Here is an 8,290-nt window from a genome sequence, read left to right on the forward strand (position 1 = left end):
TGTCTGGTCTGTGCGCTAAGGCATCAGGAAATGATTGCGCTGCGCATGTGCGCTGAGGACTGTTCCGCTTACTGATTGTCTGATGGACACCCGAGGAATTCGGGTTTGTGTACAACCAAACCAAATTTGCACAGGGTGGCAGGTATGGATTTGTGGGAGGAATGTAGCACATGTTGTTACATGCATTTTCTTTCTACCCGTTATGATGGTGCCGGGTCATGTATGGAGAGGCAAGCTTGTTTCACTGTGCTAACAGTTTAAAGGCTGTTTTGCATATCGTATCCGGCACAAATGTAAGGTTTTCAAGTGTGCACCTTAAACTGTGAAGTGTGAATATGACAGGCATATATATTGAGGTGGCATGAGAAAGGAAAAAAACAGACACAAGACTGATTGCAGGTCCCATTTGAGTATGCAGGGTAAAAAAAAACCTACAATTGCAACTTAGTCTAATATTTGAAATGACTATAAAGTGTGTATCCAATCATTCAGACACAGAAGGCACGTGGATTTTCCCACGTTTCTCTCCATTTCTGCAGCTGCTCCCAGAAAGGTAACTTGGGGGAGGATGTATGTGGGGCACAGCCAAATGGGTCAGTGAGGTGAATGGGGACAAAGGGATGAACTGGATGGTTTCCCTAGTAGAGCTGCACTCAAAAAACAAGAAGGACCGATTCCACAGACACACCCCTTGTCTTTCCTCACTCCAGCCCTCCCAACCCATACAGCCGTCCTGCTGAGGGGATTCTGTAACCCTGGCAATGTTTCCCCGGGTTGGAAGGGGCTGTAGGGACAGAGAAGAGCACAGGAAAACACTGTTCCGCGGACTTGATGGTTGAACTTGATGGTTGTTGCCCCGAGGCAACAAGCAGTTGATCTTGTAGGGATGCTTTGGACAAGCGTTGGATCACCTGGAAGACTTCATTTCTCTAAAATAAACAGCTCAAGTCCAGATTCTTATGGCTTGTTTGTCAGAAATGCCATAACGTTAAATGTTTGGAGCTAAAAAAACCAGGGAGCTAGAAGAAGGGAGGAGGGAAGGCGGCATAGTATGGCAAGATCTCAGAAGCTAAGCAGGGTTGGTACTTGGATGGGAGACCACCAAGGAAGACTCTGCAGAGGAAGGCAATGACAAACCACCTCTGCTCACCTCTTGCCTTGAAAACCGCTTCCTGGGATCACCAGAAGTCAGCTGCGGCTCCACGGCATTTTACACACCCACAGAAGAAGTTAGGGCAAGGAGAAACTAAAGAACTGTGGAATGAAAAGCAGAAATACGCAAGGACAGGGAGACCAAACAAAGGATTGGCCTATCTAGTGAATTTTTTTGTGTGTTCACTCATGTTCACGATCCAAGCGTTTTTTTTTAAAAACCATACCAATAAATTCGAGAGAGAAAATTTTAAAGGCAGCAATAAATAGGCAGTTGTAAAACAAAATTGTATCAATGGGACGTTTCGGTGAACTCTGCTGAAAACCAGGAAAACAGCGAGACGAACACGAAGATTGGACCATTCCAGAGGCTCCTTTAAAAAAAAGGGTAGTATTTGAGCTGCTCCTGAAATTCAAAAGGGAATGGGGCGAAGCGGGCACCCTGGGAGTTCCACAAATCTTGGCAGCCGAGTTGGCTTGCCGGTTAGGGTTTAGGGCAGAAAAAACGCGCAACTTAATGGGCCCACAAATGTTGCTCTTTGTGTTAGGGAGTGCACATTGTTGAGTTCTTTGCAAACAGCCGTGCGATCCCAAGATACTCCTGGCTTCCCACTGCCTCTAATTACAGCCTGTCCTGTCCGGAGAGTTTCACACAGTGAGGTAGAAATGTGTGCCTCGCCGTAACCAAGTAGTCATGGGAATGAAGTGTTTTGTGAGGAATGCAAATGCGCTGGCCTCATTGTTCTGAAACTGAGGTTGACTATCTCGACCACCTCTTGCATACTGTAAAGCAAAACTTTTTAAAACTGTATTGCCTTCATTGAAGCACAGAATACAGCCTTATGGCCTCAGTTTTTTAAAACTGTTCCAGCTTGCTCTTTAAAACTATTTCACCGGGATAAAAATAACATGAAGGTTTTGGGATGCTGATGCATGTTAACTAGGGCAGCTTTCCTCCAAAGGCAGCTTTCTGTGTCGCTGTTGTTTTTGTTGCAAATGCAGAGAGCTACACAGTGGCTTTCCCCATACTTTCCTTGCTATAGCATCTTGTGGCCCATATTTCCTTCCCCTCCACCCAAGGGCTTTTTTCAGGAATCACTAGATCATTAAGGCATTTATAACAGACTATGGCCATGATTTACTAGTTCCCAGCTTTCATTTTTCAAATAGTTGGCCCTCTAGCCCTTTTTGTTGTGGAGTTACAAGAGGAAAGGTGCAGTGGATATTGATCTGAGCCCATGTGTTTCTACTGTAAGTCAAATGCTCTGTTTGCTACACTGTAACACATCAGAAGCTGGTTTGTGTATAAAAGCTTACTAAATTCTAGCTTCAAGTAATGAATTAAGTTGCCTTTTAAAAAAAACAAAAAAGTGTTCATTAAATAGACTTAGAAGCACTAGCGAGCATCTAAATTAGGTTAATGGGATTATTAGATGTGTCAATAACCAGATTCAAACTTGAAGATGAAACCGCTGGAGGATAAAAAAGTCGAACCATTCTTTTAATATTTCTTATGCAAGCAAGATAAATTACTGCTGAAACATGCATCCATTTGGTAAGAGAGTTCACACAATGTGGTTCCCCCCCCCCATATATTCCAAGGGTGCAAGGGGGGGGATGTTGTGAACCTTATGGTGCAACAAAAAAAAAGGGCAGTGCAACAACTGGGCAAAATAATTTTTGTATCAAATGTCCATTGGTGAAATTGCATTGCTTTTGTTCTTTTGCATCAAATGATAGATCTTTAAGAGTGAATTTATACACTTACCTGGTTGGTGATCCAGCATGTCTGGTACGGATGTAAAAGACAACATGCGGTGTGAGCCCCTTGTGTGCAATCGTACATCCATAAACCAGATTTATGCATTTGCCCACCCTTTCCTAAGATGATAAAGCATTTGCAAACTGGGCCTACAAGTGTAGAGATGTGTGTGTGTTTTGGCATCCTTGCTGAGTTGGCAATCCTTGCTAAGCACAGGGGTGGGGAGTGCCAGAACCCGCCCCTCCCCACCAAGCATATCTGATCCCCCTCTTTGTGTGGCTTTGTCGGCTTCACTGCTTTGCTCAGTTTCTTGGCTGCTTCTACCACCTTGCCGTACAGTCCCCTTTCAAGAATTCCCACTGCCCGTGAAGAAAACAGCGCTACCCGCGTTTAAACTGCTGCGCTCTCCGAAATAATTCACCTAGTCCCCTCTTTTGAACTAGGAAGATCTGTGGTTATGTTTAGAGAGCATGGTCTTTTATGCATGGCTGTTTCACTCGCCGACACCGCTCCGATGACTTCGGGACTTTGTTTTGATTATGCATGCAATTTCCGGCGGACAGAGGTCACCTTGTTCTCCCCCCAGCGTTTCCCTGTGTTTTCAAACTCGAGGTAAAACAGATCCCTGAAAACCTGGGCCAAACACGGGGAAATGCAATGGGAGAGCGAGGCGATCTCTCATGGTGGGAAACGGCACGCATAATCAACACAAAGAAGAAGAGTTGGTTTTTATATGCCGACTTTCTCTACCACCACTTAAGGAAGAATCAAACTGGCCTACAATCCCCTTCCCCTCCCTACAACAGACACCCTGTGAGATAAGTGGGGCTGAAAGAGCTGTGACTAGCCCAAGGTCACCCAGCTGGCTTCGTGTGTAGGAGTGGGGAAACAAATCCAGTTCACCAGATTAGCCTTTGCCGCTTATGTGGAGGAGTGGGGAATCAAACCCGGTTCTACAGATCCGAGTCCACTGCTCCAAACCACCGCTCTTAACCACTGCACCACACTGGCTCTCAAGACTCAAAGTCGTCAGAGGGGCGACCACAAGGGAAACAGCCATGCATAAAAGGCCGATGTCACAGGCCATCTGGTCAAGCAAGACCAGATAACTGCTGAAATCTGGATGTTCTCCTGGTATGATGATCTGTGACCTCCTCAGCATCCACCACTTGGGCTGTCTTCAGTCTCAAGGACACTGTAGAAACTAAGCAAGTTGCCCTACTGCTTCTGTTTCACGATGACTCTGCAAAAGGCAGGCAGCCCGCTCCACTTACAGTTACAATACTAAAAGGTATCAATAACACAGTGAAGCTTTCGCATACCACTTCCTGCTGGATTTGATGTTCCCCACCTTCCTGTTTATCTCTAAGGACCAAGACGGAAATTAAAACAGGAGTGTCTTGGGAATTTGGGGAAACAATCAGATCAGGACCAAGTTAATGATAATCATAAGTTGCTCCCCCCACCCTGGCAAGGAATCGGGGAGAGCGCCAATGTGATTTGCTACTTCCTGAATCCTCCTTCCCACCCCTTTTTTTCTTGTAACTGCTTACAGCAGGGGTGGGGAACCTCAGGCCCTGGGGCCGTAGGCCCGAGGACATTTTTTGTGGCCCTCGGGAGCTCAGGGAACCCTGCCATGGGAACCCTGCCGCGGAGCTCTGGGGAGGGGGAGTGCACGGAGACTGGGGCCCGGTTGCTTGGTGCTCCGTGCGCCGCCGGGTGTGTGTGGGCGGGGGAGGTGGGGTGGCTGGGGCCCGGTCGCGCAGGCTGGCATGCGCCGGTGTGTGTGTGTGTGTGTGGGGAAGGCTTTTCTCTCTTCCTCTTTTTCTGTCACTCTCCTTTCTCTCCCTTTCTTCCTCCCTCTTTTTCTGTCTTTGTCTCCCTCCATCCTTTTTTTTTCTTTCCCTCCGTCCTTTTCTTTCTTTCTCCCCCTCTCTCCATTTCTTTCTCCCTTTCTCTCTCTTTCTCCCTCCCTTTTCCTATTTCTGTTTTCCTTCCTCCCTTCCTCCCTTGCCAATTGACTGTGGGCTGCGCCCCCCTGGCGCCTCGTTTTCTGGGGCCCACCGCTGGCTGCCCTCCCATCTGGGAGAGGGGAGGGGGGGCGCCCTGCAGGCTTTCTCTGGGTGGCCTCCCCTGGGGTTGCCAACCTCCAGGTGGTGGCTGGAGACCTGGCAACTCTAGCCTCTCCCCCCCCACGGGAGATCTACACCTGGTATGGCCCCCGAAAGATGTTATAAATGTGTGAATGGCCCTTGGCAGGAAAAAGGTTCCCCACCCCTGGCTTACAGCATTCCAGCCTTTCTGGAACATTTCAGTCATCATCAGGCTTATTTCGGGGGGGGGGGTCTCCCCTAACTGGATTAATGAAGAAGAGGAGTTGGTTTTTACATGCCGACTTTCTCTGCCACTTTAGGAAGAATCAAACTGGCTTACAATCACCTTGCCCTCCCCACAACAGACACCCTGTGAGATGGGTGGGGCTGAAAATTGTGACTAGCCTAAGGTCACCCAGCTGGCTTCGTGTGTAGGAGTGGGGAAACCAATCCAGTTCACCAGATTAGCCTCTGCCACTCATGTGTAGGAGTGGGGGATCAAACCCTGTTCTCCAGATGAGTCTACCACTCCAAACCACCGCTCTTAACCACTACACCACGCTGTGTACGAAGTCACTTTTTTCACATACAGAGGAATTCCAAGGAGTTCCCGCCTTGTCTGTGGGTGGCCCAGTCTTGCTGTTTTTGTGGTCGGCACAGGGACCAGCCATTCTACTATTAACGGTGATTTACAACCCTGAAACATACTCCAGTGGTCAGTCCCCTACCCTCTCAGGCAATCACTGTTGCTTGTGCATGGCTTTCTGTTGCCAGGGCCTTGTAAGCAATATACCTGGGCAATTTGTATTGGCAGAGGCGGGCTTCCTTTCAATCCAGTGTGGACGTAGTGGTTAGAGTGTTGGATTAGGACCTGGGAGACCTAGATCTGAAGTGCCATTCTGCCATGGAAGCTTGCTGGGGGACCTTGGGCCACCATGGTGCAGTGGTTAAGAGCGGTGGACTCTAATCTGGAGAACCGAGCTTGATTCCCCATTCCTCCACGTGAGCGGCAGACTCTAATCTAGAGAACCAGGTTGGTTTCCCAACTCCTACTCATGAAGGCTGCTGGGTGACCTTGGGCTAGTCACAGTTCTGGTAGAGCTCTCTCAGCCTTACCTACCTCACAAGTTGTCTGTTGTGGGGAGAGGAAGAGAAAAAGATTGTAAGCTGGTTTGATTCTCCTTAAAAGGCAAAGAAAATCGGCATATAAAAACCAACCTTCTTCTCCTTTTTTTTTGGGTGGGGGAGGTAGTTGTGAATTTTCTGCATTGTGCAGGGGGTTGGACTAGATGACCCTGGGGATCCCTTCCAACTCTATGATTCCTTCTCTTCCTATCCTACCTCACCAGGTTGTGCAGATACAATGGAGAGAGGAGAACAATGTATGCTGGTTTGGGTCTCCATGGGAAAGAAAGGCAGGGGTACAAATGGCACAAGTCAGTCCCCATTTTTCTGCAAAGGTATGGGTGATGCCAACTTTAATTTCGTCAACTGTGGGTCACTCCTGTGGGAGCTTCCGAGTCTGCATGGGGACACCTTGCTCTGAAGAGAGGCCAGCATTCACGAACATTTGGGAAAGGATAAAGCCGCAGGCTATTAAAATGTTAAAAACTGAATAAAAACAGTACATTGGAAGTATCATAAAGACATTTATACTGAGTCTAAAATACAAACAATAGCACAGTTCATATTGCATTACAAAGATGAATATTAAAAACAACAAAGACAGAACAGCACTATACAACAATAATGACCTAATGGTATTAGTAACAAAATCTGGAAGATGTTTGTCGTTGCTCTTGCATAAATAGTAATATCCTACTGTACCGCACATATAAGAAGTTTCAGTGGACAGAAACTGCCCTTCACAGGAATACTCTATCTAAAAGGCTACATACGCTGAGTAAAATATTGCATTTTTTTTGTAATAATCTTGAAAAAACACAAGTTAATAAAACGTATATAGGTCTGAAAAGGCCATTAATAAAATCTGAGAACATGTATACACAGATTATACAAAATACTGGGAAAAAGTGGCCCGTTAGGTTTCAGTTTTTTAAAAATGTGGTTTAATACTGCAATTCAAATCTTTTAGCGAATAACAAAAATAAAGAAGTGCATGGAGTATTCATTGTAATTGCTCTGCTCCGCAGTGCTTGTGTAAATGGGAAGCCTCAGGCATTCGCCTGCAGCAGAGACAGAATAAATAGGAGTGACTCATCTGTCCTGTGTGGCCGTTTTTGGGTCTTGTGCGAAAAGGACAACCTGTGGGCGATGGCCCATCTCCTCTCCCCTTCACGTGAGACCCAGAAGCGGCATCTGAGAAATCAATAGACCTGTTTTTCTGTTACTGATTCAAGTGAACATCCAAAGCCACCCGATGAAAGAAGGAAACGGGAGGCCAGACACGCTGTGCCCCTTCTCCCTGGAGTGAATGTAAAGACCGAAGAGGGAATGTTTGTGAGGGATAGAGGCAGTGGGACGGGGACTGTGGTGGAAGAAGAAGAAGAGCTGGTTTTTTATATGCCGACTTTCTCTACCACTTAAGAATCAAACCGGCTTACAATCACCTTCCCTTCCCCTCCTCACAACAGACACCCTTGTGAGGTAGGTGGGGCTGAGAGAGTGTGACTAGCCCAAGGTCACCCAGTTGACTATATGTGTAGGAGTGGGGAAACCAAATCTAGTTCACCAGATTAGCCTCCGCCACTCATGTGGCAGAGTGGGGAATCAAGCCCGGTTCTCCAGATCAGAGTCCACCACTCCAAACCACCGCTCTTAACCACTACATCATGCTGGCTCTCCCAAGCTATGCCACTTCTCCCTGGAGTGAATGTAAAGAATGAAGAGGGAAAGTCTGTGAGGGATAGAGACAGCAGGATGGGAACTGTGGTGGAAGGGGAAATATGTACAAAAGGGACAGTGAGAAAGTTGCATGCTGTGTTGTATTTCTATGGAGGGAGAAAGCGTGTTTTGAAGGGGAATTGTCTGTGTATGGGTGTAGGGGGAGAGAAAAATTCGTGTCTGAGCGAAGAAGCCTATGCCACGTGTTATGAGATTGCAAAGAAAATGTGGGCCAAGCTACATGCTTCACAAGAGTGTGCAGAAGGGTAGATTGAGCCCTCCTGCTGTTCAGAAAGGGGGGATGGGGAGGGAGGGGTCCTCATCTCTTTTCCTTGCCGCCTCCTCTTTCTCCACTCCCCAGTGCCTCTTCCCAAAGTGGCTCTTTTGTGCAAAACGAAAACAAAAAGCTGTTGGTGGTTACCATGACGTGCACTTGTGC

This window comes from Euleptes europaea, chromosome 10, assembly GCF_029931775.1.
Source record: "Euleptes europaea isolate rEulEur1 chromosome 10, rEulEur1.hap1, whole genome shotgun sequence".
Lineage (NCBI taxonomy): Eukaryota > Metazoa > Chordata > Lepidosauria > Squamata > Sphaerodactylidae > Euleptes > Euleptes europaea.